Source organism: Oryctolagus cuniculus, chromosome X, assembly GCF_051225735.1.
Source record: "Oryctolagus cuniculus isolate XC-2025 breed Fujian yellow rabbit chromosome X, ASM5122573v1, whole genome shotgun sequence".
Taxonomy (NCBI): domain Eukaryota; kingdom Metazoa; phylum Chordata; class Mammalia; order Lagomorpha; family Leporidae; genus Oryctolagus; species Oryctolagus cuniculus.
Window position 1 is genome coordinate 4,013,170 of NC_142888.1, and position 16,391 is coordinate 4,029,560.

A 16,391-nucleotide genomic window follows, 5' to 3' on the forward strand; every position below is an offset into this window, starting at 1 on the left:
TGTATGTTCCTCCCTGCATCGGACAGGGTCCAGGCAGGAAGACTAAGCACAACAGTTATCTTAGTTAGCCAAGGGAAACGGGTGCTGGAAGCTAACATGTTCCCACGCGTGTCCGAGGGCTAAGAAGGTGGCAGGGGACGCTGAGACACTACAGAGCCGGTGTCAGTGACTGTCCCTGGGATCCAGGGGGCAGCGGGAGGAGGCGGAGATTAGGAGACTGTAGAGGCCTGAAGAGACACCCCATGGGGCTGTGATGCAAGTCCCTGAAGAGGAGGCACCACCCAGCTCACACAATGAGGCAGCCTGTGGGCATGCTGGGAAAACTGCGGACTGAAGGGAACCCATTACCACTGCTGGGGTGGTTCTCACGGGAAGGACTGCCACCTGCCCTGGGCAGCGTACTAGAGTGATGGTTCTAAACAGCAAGCAGGGCTGTGCCTCTTGAGAGGGAGTGTGGTGTGCGACTCAGCCGACAGGGCCCCAGAGCAGGCGCCGCCAGCTTGCCAGCGCTGTCAGCACACACGGCACTCCTCCCCAGCCACTCCCGCGTGCCAGCTGTTTCCCCAAATGCTCTGGGCCTTGGTGCCTCCCTGGAAAGCTCTCCTCCATGAAGTCTTGGTTGCTCGCCCATCCTCTCCGTGGGCCCTTATTATAAGCTCAACAGTCCTTTCAGCAGGTGCTGCTGGGGCCTGCCCACGGGTCTTCAGTGTTCACCGCCACAGGGAGGGCTGCTTACTATGAACGCCTGTGCACCACCTGGGCCAGCTTCGTGTCCCTGCTGCGGGAAAACACTGAGGACAGCCCAGAATTCCCACGGAAGAGTCAACCCAGTGCCTATCTTAGTAACTAGCTCAACGTGCACCTTTGATCCGCTTTCTTCTGTTCCCTGCTTCCATTCCCTGATCTTTCTACCAGTGTTTCCTGGGACCAGCGCCCAAGTGACCTATGCACTTGCACTCAGATTCTTGCTGCAGGACTTGCCCAGCTAAGAGACTCCTCCCACTGCCCAGTACTTAGTGTGCTCCCATCTGTTTAAGATCCTGAGCACCCTGAGCACTCCTGACTCTGAGGGCTGGGACCTCGGGCCATTCTGTTCTTTACGCCTGAAATCCATGCTAATTGACAGGAGGGGCAGGTCTGCAAAAGAAGCCAGTGGCTGTTGCAGAATGTGATGTGTGATTTTTGGAGGAGCGTGGCAAAGGGCCTGGAGATTGGAACTCACATTTTCAGGAGGTGGGGCTGCTTGAGCAGCTAAAGGGCGTTGACTTCCACTTGCTCCCTCTCTTTCATCAGAGGAGACACACATCCCTCCAAAATTGCGAGGCACAGGAAGTTTCCCCTTTTACCAGGTCCCTTAACTCTGTCCCCCAGAGCAGCTGTCACCTCTGACTGTAGGAAATCCTCATCTGTCTCGCCTTTCTCTGCTCTAAGAAATGCTGTGCCCAATGGCGGCCCCTCGACTCTGAGCAGTTCAGAAAGCAGGCAGCTCTGACATCGTCTACCATGGCTGCTGTCTGGCTTAGAGGCCGTCTTTTCTCTGTTGAACTAGGACCAAGCAGACCAGGACTGTTGTCGTGACTATGCCTCCAACTTAAGTCTTCCTCTGAATGAGACGTATCATAAACAAGAGCCCTGTCACAAAGCCCGGGAGTGTCTCCATTCTTTTCTGATCAGCAGCACTTAGTCCACGTGCCAGTCGCCTCAGCTTCCCGCCCAAGAGCTGTGTTCTATAAAGTAACTCAGTGTGCCATCTGCTAATCAAGGCACACATGACCCGTTTCCTCACAACATGTCCTCCTGCCAGACAACTAGGAGACCCCTAATTCAAGGCAGCCCACCTTTCCAAGAGTAGGGCTGCTAGAAAAGACTTGTAAAATACTACTATTTCATTCACTAACATTTTTGAGCACCTACAATATGCTACCACCGCTTACAAAATGCTGGACTAGCACATACAGTAGCTCTTCCAATTCTCTAAACAGCTCTATACGGAAGGCGCTTTGATTAGCATCGTGTAACAGCAGGGGAAACACAAGGGGTGCCTGACTTGCTTGAACACAGGCTTTCCAACTCCTGAGCCTCTGGACCACACCACAGTACATACTGGAATGATTTCCTAACGTTGTTTATAAGAAATGCACTTAACTACGACAAATTAGGGGCCGGCCTTGTGGCACAGCAGGTTGGGCTGCCACCTGCAGGGCCGACATCCCATCTGAGCTCAGAGGAGCAAGCTCCGCTTATTAGCGGCAGCCAGCTGCCCGCTAATACCCCTGGGAAGGCAGCAGATGATGTCCCAGGTACTTGGGCTCCTGCACCCATGTGGGAGATCCAGATGGACTTCATGGTTTCAGTCTGGCCCAGCTCTAGCAGTTGGGGCCATGTGGGGAATGAATCAGCAGATGAAAGATTCTCATATTCATTTTCTTTCTTTCTTTCTCTCTCTCTCTCTCTCTCTCCCCCTCCCTCCCTCCATCCCTCCCTTTCAAATAAATAAAATAAATCTTTAGGGACCGGTGCTGTGGCGTAGCAGGTAAAGCTGCCACCTGCAGTGCTGGCATCCCATATGGGTGCCAGTTTAAGTCCCGGCTGCTCCACTTCCAATCCAGCTCCCTGCTATGGCCTGGGAAAGCAGTAGAAGATGGCCCAAGTTCTTGGGCCCTTGAACCCACGTGGGAGACCCGGGAGAAGCTCCTGGATCCTGGCTTCAGATTGGCACAGCTCCAGCAGTTGCGGCAAATTGGGAAGTGAACCAGCGGATGGAAGATCGATCTATCTCTCTGCCTCTCTTTCTCTCTCTCTGTAACTCTTTCAAGTAAATAAATAAATCTTTTAAAAAATAAATAAATAAATCTTTAAAAAATATGACAATTTACACAAACTAGAAGTAAGGGTGCGTGGAGAAATATATATCATGCTTGTATTAATAGAAGAAAGCCTGAGTAGCTACATGAATTTCAGACAGAGCAGACTTCAGAGTAAGGAAAGCTAACAGCAGTAAAGAAGGACATTACAAAATGACAAAGGAGTGAATACTCTAAAAAGACGTAACAATTCTTAATGTGTACCCACCAGCAGCATCAGAATATGCAGCAAAAGCTGACAGAACTGCAGGGAGAAGTGGATGACTCCACTGTTACAGTGGAAGGCTTCAACACCCCTCCGTCGGAAATGGACACACCCAGCAGGCAGGGCATCAGTAATGACACACTTGAACTCCACAGCACCATCAATAACCTAGGTAAATTGACAGCAATAGACTGCTTCAGCCAACAGCAGCACCGTATGTGTTATTTTCAAGCTCACACAGAACACTCACCACAACAGAATGCATTCTGGGGTACAAGCCATACCTTAACAAATTTAAAAGAATACAAATCGGGGCCGGCGCCGTGGCTCACATGGTTAATCCTCTGCTGTGGTGCCGGCATCCCACATGGGCGCTGGGTTCTAGTCCCGGTTGCTCCTCTTCCAGTCCAGCTCTCTGCTGTGGCCCGGGAGGGCAGTGGAGGATGGCCCAAGTGCTTGGGCCCCTGCACCCACATGGGAGACCTGGAGAAGCACCTGGCTCCTGCCTTCAGATCAGCATAGTTCCAGCCATAGCGGCCATTTGGGGGGTGAACGAACAGAAGGAAGACCTTTCTCTCTGTCTCTCTCTCTCTCTCTCTGTCTAACTCTATCTGTCAAAAAAAAAAAAAAAAAAGAATACAAATCCTCCTACAGTCTCCTACAGTGTCTGCTCGCACATCACAATGGAACCAAACTAGAAATCACTAACATAAATATAGCTGGACAACTCCAGAATGTTTGTCCATGGAGATTAAACACAGAGGTCAAAGAAATTTCAAGAGAAATTTTTTAAAAATTTAGAATTCAATTAAAATACAACTTACAAAAATTTGTCAGATGCAGTAAAAGTGCTTAGAGGGAAATTTATAGCATCGCATGCATATATCAAAAAGAAGAAAGTTCTAAAATCCATAATCCAAACTTCTACATTAAGAAATTAGGAAAACAAAGTAAACTAGAGCCAAAGCAAGCAGAATGAGTAATATGAACTAGAGCATAGGGTGGGAGTGTGGGCGGGAAGCCAGGTAGGGTGGAAAGTATCACTGTGCTCCGAAATCTGTATATATTAAATACACGAAATTTGTTCACCTTATATACATAAAAACATTTTAAATAAATTTTACAAATTAGAGCATACACCACTGAAATAGAGAACAGAAAATCAATAGAGAAAAATCAACGAAACCAAAGGCTGGTTCTTAGATAAGATCAATAATTCAATAAGCCTCTAGCTAGAGAAAATACACAAATTAATAATATCATAAATGAAAAAGAGGCTATAACTATAATCCCATGGACATTAAAAGGATAATAAAGGAATGTAATGAATAACTCTCTCTGCCCACAGATTTGACAGCTTGGATAAGACAGGCCAACTCCTCCAAACCTGCAGTTTGCCAAAACTCACATGAGAAGAAATAGACAGTATGAATACACTTATCTCTGGTAAAGAACTTGAATAGATAATTAGCAACATTCCAAAACAGAGAGTATCAGGCCCAAATGGGCTTACTGGTGAATTCTACCAACCATTTAAGAGAAAAAATATATCCATTCTTTTTTTTTTCTTTGACAGGCAGAGTGGACAGTGAGAGTGAGAGACAGAGAGAAAAGTCTTCCTTTTCCTTGGTTTACCCACCCAATGGCCGCTGTGGCAGGCACACCACGCTGAGCCGAAGCCAGGAGCCAGGTGCTTCCTCCTGGTCTCCCATGCAGGTGCAGGGCCCAAGTACTTGGGCCATCCTCCACTGCCCTCCCGGGCCACAGCAGAGAGCTGGCCTGGAAGAGGAGCAGCCGGGACAGAATCTGGTGCCCTGACCAGGACTAGAACCCGGGGTGCCGGCACTGCAGGCGGAGGATTAGCCTATTGAGCTGCGGCGCCGGCCAATATATCCATTCTTTCCAATCTCTTCCAGAAAAGAGAAGTAGATGGACTCCTTCCTAACTCATTCTATGAGGTTAGCATCACCCAAATACCAAGACCAGATAAAGACATTATAAGAAAGAAAACTACAGACCAATCTCTCTCAAACTCCTCAACAAAATGTGAGCAAATCAAATTCAAATCTGTACAAAAACAAATATACATCTTGACCAGTGGAATTCACACCCTCTATGTAAGACTAGATCAACATTAGAAAACTAATTAATTTATCATGCGATCATATCAACATATACAAAAAAAGCATTTAACAGAATCTAACACTCATTCATGACCAAAACTTTCAGCAAACTAGAAACAGAGGGAAACTTTCTCTACTTAGTAAGGAATATCTAATCTACAAAATACCTACAGCTAGCATCATACTTCCTGGTGAGAACATCAAACCTTCTCAATAAGACCAGGAATAATAATAGATGGGAAGTCTCAGCTAACACAATAAGGAAAGGAAATAAATGGCGCACAGGTTGGAAAGGAAGGCATAAAACTTAATTCACAGATGACAGAGTCATCCATGAAAACATAAACGAATCAACAAAAACTCCTAGAACTAATAAGCAATTATAGAAAGCTTGTAGGATGCAAGGTCAATATTCAAAAATAATATATACTGAAAATTATAGGACACTGATGAAGTAAATTAAATAACACAGAGACAAACTGAAAGCCACCTTGCATTCATGAATTAGAAGAATTAAGATTGTTAAAATAGCAATACCACCTAAGGTGATATCCAATGTCAAAGTCCCACTGACATAATTTACAGAAATTTAAAAAAATAAATTCATATGGAACCATAAAAGACCACAAATACCCAAATCAATCTTGAGTAAAAAGAATAAAGTGGAAAGCACTGGACATCCCAGTTTCAAAATATATCATAGGAGCTGGTGTGGCGCAGCAGGTAAAGCTGCCACCTGCAGTGCTGACATCCCATATGGGCGCCAGTTCATGTCCCGGCTGTTCCACTTCTGATCCAGCTCTCTACTATGGCCTGGGAAAAGCAGTAGAAGATGACCCATGTGTTTGGTCCCTTGCTATCCATGTGGGAGACCTGAAAGAAGCTCCTGGCTCCTGGCTTCAGCCTGGCCCAGCACTGGTCAGTGTGGGCTTTTGGGGAATGAACCAGCAGATGGAAGACCTCTCTCTGTCTCTCCCTATCTCTCTGTAACTGTGACCTTCAAATAAATTTTAAAAAATTTAATTATATATAATGAAACTATAGTAATCAAAACAGTATGATACTGGTATTTTAAAAACAGGTATAATTCAATGGAACAGAATAGAGATCCCAGAAATAAACAAACACTTCAATGGTCAACTGGTCCTTGATCAACATTCTCAAGAACACACAATGAGGGGAAGATAGTCTCTTCAATAAACAGCATTAGCAAAATCAGATATCCAGATTGAAGTGGGGCCTTTATCTCACACCATATCCAAAAATTGACTCAAAATGGATGAAGGACTTAAATATTAGACCTGAAATCATAAAACCCCAAGAAGAAAATATTGGGAAAAATCTTGACATTAGTAACAATTTTTTTCAAAATAACATCAAAAGCACAGGCCAAAAAATAAGAGAAAATAAACAAGTAGGATTACTTCAGGACAAAAACTAAAACACTTCTGCACAGCAAAAGAAACAACCAACAGAGTGAAAAGGCAACCTATGTCACCTCTTGATTGTACCTGTCCAATTCCACTCCCCACCTGTAATACAGTGAGCTCATATGAACACTCAGTTTAAATGACCTGAATAAATATGAGGAGAGAGAGAGAGAGAGAGAGAAATCCCAAATTGACAAAGTTTTAACCCATAATGGCTGAAGAAAATATGCTAAATAACTTGACTCTGTCATCAGGTGGAATGGGGCCCTTATAAAGATTAAATTGTAGAAAACATTATAGTTTACTTGCTTGCTTGCGTCGTTAGTACACTGAAGCTATCTTGCCACTATCAGATGAAGAACTGGGGGCCAGCGCTGTGGCACAGCAGACAGAGCCATTGCCTGCAGTGCCAGCATTTCATACGGGCGCCAGTTCAAGTCCCAGCTGCTCTACTTCTGACCCAGCTCCCTGCTGATGCCCTGGGAAAGCAGCAAAAGATGGCCCAAGTGCTTGGACCCCTACACCCACATGAAGCTCCTGGATCCTGGCTTCAGCCAGGCTCATCCCTGACCACTGCACCCCTCTGGGGAGTGAACCAGCACACATACAATCTCTTGCTGGGCACGGTGGCGTGTGCCTGTAGTCCCAGCAACTCAGGAGGCTGAAGCTGGAGGATCGCTTGAATCCAGGCATTCTGGGCTGTCATGCACTATGATGATCAGGTGTCCATGCTGTCTGGCATCAATCTGGTGACCTCCAGGGAGCAGGGGACCACCAGGCTGCCTAAGGAGGGATGAACCAGCCCAGGTCGGAAACAGAGCAGGTCTTTCAATGTCTGGCTCTGTCTCTTCCTTTCTCTCTGTAGCTGTTTCAAATAAATGAATAAATCTTTTTAAAAAGATGAAGAACTGACTCAAATGATAACTGACATGTAATTGTAATTTAATTATGTATACACCCTGATAAACTATGCATATTCACTCGGACATGAAAAAAGCCAGTAACTTTTCTAAGTATCAGCAATGAACAAAATAGAATTTGATTTTAAACAGTTGACATTATCATTCCTGAAAATGAGATACTTAGCTATAAATCTAACATGATATTTAAGTTACATAAATAAAGAAAACTAAAAACTCTGATGAAAGAAATCAAAGAACTAAACAAATGGAGACATAATTCATGTTTATGGATAGGAAAACACAATATTGTCCAGGTGTCAGATGTTCCCAATTTGATACACAGATACAACCCATCCCAACCAAACTCCCAGCAACTTATTTTGTGAATATTTACAAACTGATTCTAAAGTTTATAGTGGAGAGGCAAAGATCCAGAATACTCTACTCAATTTGGAAGGAAAAAACAAATTCACATTGACACTCCTTAACTCCAAAGCTTATAATAAAGCTACAGTAGGCCAGCGCCGCAGCTCACTAGGCTAATCCTCCGCCTGTGGTGCCGGCACCCCAGGTTCTAGTCCTGGTAGGGGCACCGGATTCTGTCCCGGTTGCCCCTCTTCCAGTACAGCTCTCTGCTGTGGCCCAGGAGTGCAGTGGAGGATGGCCCAAGTGCTTGGGCCCTGCACCCACATGGGAGACCAGGAGGAAGCACCTGGCTCCTGGCTTCAGGTCAGCAAAGCGCACCGGCCGCAACGCGCTGGCCGTAGCGGCCACTTGCAGGGTGAACCAACGGAAAAAGGAAGACCTTTTTCTCTGTCTCTCTCTCTTTCTCTCTCTCTCTCACTGTATAACTCTGCCTGTCAAAAAAAAAAAGCTACAGTAGTCAAGACAGTATCGTATTGGCATAAGAATAAACAAATGGTTTAACAGAATAGACCCACATAAATATAGCCAGTACATCTTTAACAAATGAGCAGAATCAATACAATGTAGCAGAGATAGTCTTTTCAATAAATGGTACTAGAAGAATTAAAAATCTATGTGTAAAAAAATTAATATAGACACAGAAATCACGCCATTTATAAAAATCAACTCAAAATATATGACAGACCTAAATGTAAAACCATAAAACTCTTAGAAGATAACATGGGAGAAACCCAGACAACTTTGGATGTGGCAATGATTTTTTTATGTTATAAAAGACATGACCCATAAAAGAAGCAATTGATAAGCTAGACATCATTAAAATTAAAAACTTATGCTGTGGGGCCGGCGCTGTGGTGTAGCGGGTAAAGCTGCTGTCTGCAGTGCCGGCATCCCATATGGGCACTGGTTCAAGTCCCAGCTGCTCCACTCCCAATCCAGCTCTCTGCTATGGCCTAGGAAAGCAATGGAAGATGACCCAAGTCTTTGGACCCCTGCACCTGCATGGGAGACCAGGAAGCTACTTCTGGTTCCTGGCTTCGGATCAGCACAGCTCTGGCTGTTGTGGCCAATTGGGGTGTGAAGCAGCAGATGGAGGACCTCTCTCTCTCTCTCTACCTCAGCCTCTTATAACTCTGCCTTTCAAATAAAATAAATCGTTAAAAAAGAAACAAAAACAACAAAAAACCCTTATGCTATGTGAAAGGCAATATCAAGAGATTGAGGAGACAAGCCAAAGACTGGGAAAAATATTTGGAAAGGTAAACTTGAAAAGCAATGAACTGTCAAGCCATGGAAAGACAGGGGGAAGCGTCAATGCCTGCTGTGTGCCCAACGCTGTATGGTTCTAACAGTAGGAATTTTTGAAAATTGAAAAACTATGTTTACAGGAGAAAGATCAGCAGTTCTGGGGAGCATGGGAAGGGAAGAATGAATGGATGGAACACAGAATTTTTAGAGCAAGCGAAACTAGTCTGTATGACAGTGTAATGGTAGATATATCATACATTTTCCAGAACCATAGAATGTACAACATAAAGAGTGAACCTCAATGTACAAGGGTACTTCAATGAGTTCATAGAAAATTAAATTAAAAGATGTTTATTTTGGTGCAGAAAAAAGTTTATTAATTTTGAAAAGTAAAATGAGGCATGTTGCAACCAACAGCACAGTTCCAGCTTCAGCTAAATGTAGAATCAAAAGAAAGGAAAGTCAGGCAATAAGCATTCCAGGTAATAGCTGCAAGACCAGCACTTGAACCCTGGGCATCAGTCTCTGGACAGTGTGCACTTGTCCACTGCACCACCCTGCTTCTCTTGGTCATCACCATTACTATTATTTTGCAAGTGGGCACACTGACACTCAGAGAGATCAGCCACTGAACAAACGTTCCAGATTCTGTGGGAGACAGAACAAGGTTCCAGGTGTCTTGACCCCTTGAATCCCAGTTCTTCCTGCACTTCCATGTCTCCCTCCTCACGGCGTCTGTATGGGGAGGAACTTTCATTCCAAGCACAGCATTCCAATGATCAAATCCTTCTGAAAGCAAAACCATTTCCTGCTCACTTCCAACCTGATTTAATCATCAAAATCAGAAGAGGAGCTTCACTGACATGGATTCATGAGTAGTAGGACAAGTAGAACATAGACCAGAATGAAACTCAGACAGAAATGTGGCCAGGAGATTTTTTCAAAAAGACAACCAGTGAGAGGCACTGGAAGAGAGGAAAGAGAGGACACTGCCTTTAATTCCTTCTAAGCTGGTCCAGCAAGAGACCTGCTTCGGTATAATTCCCTGGCCTACTTCTTTTCCTGATAAGCGACAGCTGAGCTGCGCAGACACGAGGGCTAGCCTCTCTGTAGAAGGTTCTTGTTTGATTAGATGCTGCTTTCATTTTATAACGATTCATATTTCCAAAGGCATCTCTCCTTCTTCACTTCATCTTACATCCCAACTTCTATCCCCTGCCCCCAAAACCCAAGGCTCTCTATCTGCCAGTTAATACCACACTGCACCAGAATGCATGATTATGTGCAGTCTAATTTCCTCTAGGTCATGTTCACATTCCGTTATTGTATACACATTGAGGATAACTCAATATGTATAATCTTCCCTTTGAATTTTGAAGCTGTGAGTTCAGCCTGCTCTACGATAAATTAGACATTATTCCTAAGGCTTTCTGTGCTCTGGTGCACCACCCTAAGGCCCAGGGTTTCAAACGATTGTCTTTCTTTTTCTCCTTTTATAAAACTAAGCTGGGTTTCAACGTGTGTCCCTTGCTATTGTGATCTCTTATTATTTCCTTTCATCCCTAGAAGAAATCTCACAGTTCAGCATGATCCAGTGCCTTGGTTGCAATTGGCTGAGTGATGTTTGCTTAAATAACAGCCCTTCCAGATGGGCGATGCTAGCTTCAGGTCAAAATAAAATGAAACTAAAGAGTGATCAGTGTTCAGAAATCACTGGAGTGTTGCTGGCTTTATGAGCATAATGCAATTCTATCAGCTTCTTTGATTAGTGTCAAAGATGAGAAGTTGGAGGAGGCAAATGTTTCGGCTTGTGTGCTTTGGGAATCAAAGCGAACAGCTTCTGACTGGAGAGAGAGGGAGAGGGAAAGAGTGTGAGAGTGTGTGTGTGTGTGTGTGTGTGTGTAAGCAAAATGTGTTTATACATCATAAAAAGTCATATGAAGAAATTATAATAAATATCCTGTTTCTAATAACCACTGAAGGGAAGGATACCAAAGAGAACAGAACTTAGCACCTATTATTAGACCTCTGGTGGGTTTTATTGTCTGGGAGGTTATAAGTATCTTAAAGAATCTGGCAAGACTAAGCTTGAAGGTAAAATGGTACTTGCCTTTCACTTCATCCTAGTACTCTGATCATTCAAATTATGAAATGTCCAAAGATTCATGTATAATCTCTATTTTCACCTTGTATGGAACAAAAAGTTTTCCATTATTACATTAAAGATGCTTGATACATACTGGGTCCCACTATAAGGGGTCCTACCAAAGAAAACACTTTTATTCACTCCCAGAAGTAACACCCAGATAAATCAAGCAAGACTGATCCCATACAGTATTATCAGACAGTATTACCCAGTTTCCGAAGCGCTGGCACACAGCTGAGCTCCCGTGATCTTCACAATCACTCTGTGGAGAAGGGAGAGCAGATAGTGTCTGCATCTTTGTGCAGCCGAAGAAAGCAGAATACAGAGCATAAAGTGAACACTGGCCAGTTATTCAGAAAACTGTGCCCCTTTCCCCTTTACATACAACATTTCCCAGGATCCGTTAAGATAAGCTCTGCATATAAAACCGGTTCTGTCTAACGGAATGGGAGAAGGAATGTGGATTGCCTCAAGGCCCAGCCCAGAAAAGCCTCCTGTGTGTAAGCCCCTCACTCTCGTTCCTCATCGACTAGCTGAATGGAGATCACTCCCAGGATTTAAACAACAACGAAACTACAAGATGGAAGATGCCACCTAGAGGAGACTTGTCCAGGAAAGCCAGCCAGCCAGGAATAAATACATTGGATTGTTGCCTGAATAAGAAATCTATTTGCATTGTTTTTAAATTTTATATGATTTTCCCGGTACTTTATTTTTTCATATTGATGTGCATTGTTTTAAAAAATTGGAAATTTTGAGCTTGCTTGCTGCAGAAGCTGCTCTACAATAAAAGAGAGAACTGAAGTGATTTGCCCAATGCTACAGAGCTCCTTTGTTTGAAAAAGGCATCCAGGACTAGAATTCTGTTTTTCTAGTGTTTGGTTTAATATTCATTTATTTGCCAGCGCTAACCATATGCAAGGTACTGTGATATACTCTGTTGCAAATCCAGTAACTGAAGGATTTAAAAGGATGACAGTCAGCTCACATGCAGGCTGTGTGTTCTCTCAACTCCCAATCTCGTCCTGTGCTTCCTCAGTGTGTTCTTCTAGTAGTTACTTCCTCAAATATTCCAGCAACAGCAAAGTACAGTGACAGGACCTAGGCTTACTGCTCTAAGAGGACCCATATCTGAATATTATATCTTCCAAGTTCCCTTTGCTCCCTGATAGTACAATTGGGAGTTAATAATATGTATTCTCTCTCACTGTGACAATGTCAATGGACCTCCTTTAGCAGGAACCTAATAAATTAAGCTGCCAGTACAGTCAGTGTCAAAGATTCCAAGGCCAGAGGGCGAGTGCCAAGGCAAGCAGAGGCAGTGAGCCCATTAGTGAGAGACACTAATGACAGGAAGTTTCCACCAGGCAGGAAAGGGATGCTAGCAATCGTTCAGAACCCTGGAGAGCTCCTGGTGCACACCATTGCTGTGAGATTGTTTACTCTGAGACCCAGCCAGGTAGTTGGCCCTTTCTTCTAAATGCTGTAGTTGATGTAGGGGTCTTGTTCTCTGTGCATGTCTCAGTGTCAACAGAAGAGGAGATTCATTCTCATTCTTGCTGAGAAGTTTGGGGCCTCTATTCAATAGGTGTGTTGGGGCTGTCTCATCTGGCCTTACTAAGGCCCGCATGAAATGCTCACACCTGAGAAACTTTTTTTTTAAAAGATTTATTTATTTGAAAGTTAGAGTTACACAGAGAGAGAGGCAGAGAGAGGCGGGGGTGGGGTGTCTTCCATCCGATGGTTCACTCCCCAGATGGCTGCAATGGCTGGAGCTGTGCCAATCCGAAGCCAAGAACCAGGAGCTTCCTCCAGGTCTCCCACGCGAATTCAGGAGCCCAAGGACTTGAGCCATCTTCCACTGCTTTCCCAGGCCACAGCAGAGAGCTGGATCAGAAGAGGAGCAGCTGGGACTAGAACCGGCGCCCATATGGGATGCCAGCGCTTCAGGCCAAGGCGTTAACCTGCTGCACCAAAGCACCGGCCCCCTGAGAAACCTTTTTAAAGTCCATAGTCAAGGGACAACCTCCTCCTTGATTACTTATGTTCTGGAAGCTCTCTGTCTTCTAGGTCAGAAGCTGATGCTGAAGTTGGTCTGGGCCCCAAACAACCCACCCAGCTGAAACCCTACGAACATTTAAGGCCACTTTATCAGCCCTCTATCCCCAACAGGGGGATCACTTAGGGTACAGACCCCTTTTTTTCTGACAGTTTGTTTCCAAGAAACTTGACAGATATTATATAAAATGTTTTGTATAGTAAAGTAAGTTTGGGAAATCTTCAATTACAAATACTTAAGATGCTTTCATATATTTTTCTCTCACTCTTCACAAAGTCCATCTTGAAGCGTGTAGTATTTTTTCTCCTTGGAACCTTTTCCTTTAGCAATACATTTTCCAAAGTAGAATTTCTGTGTTAAAGAGATTGAATGGGTATGGGCAAATCCAGTTGAGATAGTGACATTTTGGCTTCCATCAGTAGTGGATGAAAGTACCAATTTCATTAGTGCCTAATTAGTGATTTGTTGAGTATTTTTTGATGAGTAATTTCTGGAACTACTTCGATAAAGTGCCTAGAACTGTGTCTGGTGCAATAGTAAAAGCTCGGGGCCAGCTCCATGGCACAGTAGGTTAATCCTCCGCCTGTGGTGCCGGCATCCCATATGGGCGCCAGTTCTAGTCCCAGCTGCTCCTCTTCCAGGCCAGCTCTCTGCTGTGGCCCGGGAGTGCAGTGGAGGATGGCCCAAGTACTTGGGCCCTGCACCCGCACGGGAGACCAGGAGGAAGCACCTGGCTCCTGGCTTCGGATCGGCACAGCTCTGGTCATTGCGGTCATCTGGGGAGTAAACCAACAGAAGGAAGACCTTTCTCTCTGTCTCTCCTGTCTGTAACTCTACCTCTCAAATAAATATAATCTTTTAAAAAATAGTAAATGCTCAATAAGTGTTTAAGGTTGAAAGGAAAGATTTAACACTTTTCCATGTGTTTGTTTACTTGGTAAAATTCTTCATCCTTGTTTTCTTCTTTACTACTAGGAGTATTAATATTTTCTCTTTAATTTCCCTAAGACATTAAGCCTCTGTTTGCCATAGTTGTGGAAAACTATTTATCTTGTGTTGTATAATTTCTTATGTTCACTATTTTAAATCTTATGTAATCCTATTTGTCAGTCATGGTGTTTTGCCACTGTAAGAGTGTAAACCTCCATCTTTAAACATTTGTCTCTTGCAACAAAATGTAACTGGAGACCATTAGGTTTAGTGAAATCAACCACTCCCAAAAAGACAAATGTTTTACCTGATCTGTGGTAACTAGTATAACATACATGAGCAAAATTGACATTTTGAGATTTGGTTATTGTTTAGAGCCCTTGTCTATAGTCTTGAGGAACGTTGTTTTTTCCACTTACTACTTGTTGAATTCTTTATTTAGTGGAGAGTTAAGCTTGTGATTATAAAGTAAACTGAAAGTGTGTCAGGGGCCGGCACAGCAGTATAGCAGGTAAAGCTGCCGCCTGCAGTGCTGGCATCCTGCATGGACGCTGGTTCGAGTCCCGGCTGCTCCACTTCCGATCCAGCTCTCTGCTATGGCCTGGGAAAGAGTAGAAGATGGCCCAAGTCCTTGGGCCACTGCACCCATGTGGGAGACCTGGAAGAAGCTCCTGGCTCCCGGCTTTAGATCAGCTCAGCTCTGCCCGTTGTAGCCATCTGGGGAGTGAACCAGTGGATGGGAGACTTCTCTCTCTCTCCCTCTCTGCCTCTACCTCCCTGTGAATCTGCCTTTCAAATAAATAAATAAATCTTTTTTAAACCCCCTATATATATATATGAAATATGTGAAATGTGTTACCTTTATATAAAAAATAAATTTTAAAGATAAAGAGTATAACCCTTAAAGAAAAGTCCAGAGACCTCATAAAAATACACTGTGTTTCCTTTTGAATTAATTTCTTCTATGTAATTTATCCATCTGATATTGCAGTGTGAGATGCAGGCCTAAATTGACTCTTCTCTAATACCAGAATCCCAATACCATTTCTAATCTCATCCTCTTCTCTCCCAGTCTCTTGTAACTTTTACTACTGGCTTTTTGTAAAGTGTGGGTTGAAACAGGAGGATTTTCAAATCTCCTGGGGAAAAAAGTAACATGAGGTGAAATGAAATTGCCTAAGCCTCTCCTGGGTAGGTTACACCACCCTTCTCCTGGAGAGTTCGCAATCTCGTTAAAGGCCATCCTGTGTGCATGTTCATGTAGCAATCTAGTGCCTCTCCAGTGTCTTAAAGTCAATGCTGAAAGTCCCCAGACACAACGCAGACTTGCGGTGAAAGTACGGCTTCTGCATTTCTTCACCTGATAAACTACCCTCGCAAACCCCAGGAGGCACTGACTTCCAAGCCCATGGGCCTTCCTCTATTTAGGCTAGCCTCTGGGTACTGGGAAATGCATGTGTTCTATTTGGGGGTGGAGGGGGGGGTCAGTGTTCTAGAAGAGTATTGGCTCTCTCCCTCTGGCAGCTTCAATCTCATCTCCAGAAATTCCTGACAGGCTTTCTGGCTCCCACATAGCGTCCACACTACACTAGAGCTAAAGAGGGCTCAAGAGGGTTAATCAGGTAGAGGGGACTACTGGTGTTCCACTGACATCCCCTTTAGCAACGAATGCACCCATTCCTCTGCCAGCTGCTGTGTGTTGCTCCTATGTTCCCTTCTTTGGAGCTTTACCCCAGCTGAATGAGTCACTTTGCTCCCAAAAGCAATACCCACCTCTGGGGTATGGCCCAAAGCCAACCACTGAATGCAATCCTGACCTTGCATCAAGGGGCACCATCTCTATGGTACACTGCATGATTCCCTGTGCAATCAGGCTGAAGCTAAAAACCCATCCTTGCTTATCCACTCTATCCCTCTTCTCTCTCTCTCTCTCCTTTTCTCCTAAGACCATCCCCACAATAAACCGCAGGCAATAGAATCCCTGTCTCTAGCTCTGCTTCCAGTGATCACAACCTGAAGCATGCCTGAAGTCTGATAATGCCTCTCTTTGCTAGGCTG

General features: G+C 44.2%; 1 long non-coding RNA gene and 1 pseudogene across 3 annotated transcripts in view; one reads left to right on the top strand and one right to left on the bottom strand.

The window, feature by feature from the left end:
• LOC149119534 (uncharacterized) overlaps positions 1 to 16,391 on the bottom strand; it is a 41,700-nt gene that overhangs the window by 13,718 nt on the left and 11,591 nt on the right. Inside the window, exons 2-3 of one of the 3 annotated variants that reach the window (XR_016227944.1) lie at positions 11,553 to 11,606; positions 3,073 to 3,237 (exon numbers count right to left, since the gene is read on the bottom strand). This is a non-coding gene — a long non-coding RNA (uncharacterized LOC149119534). Of the gene's footprint in view, positions 1 to 3,072; positions 3,238 to 9,602; positions 9,988 to 11,552; positions 11,607 to 16,391 lie in introns of those variants that run through there. The other 2 variants (XR_016227942.1, XR_016227943.1) reach the window with 2 other exon arrangements.
• Positions 7,239 to 7,516, top strand: LOC149119535 (signal recognition particle RNA; annotated as a pseudogene).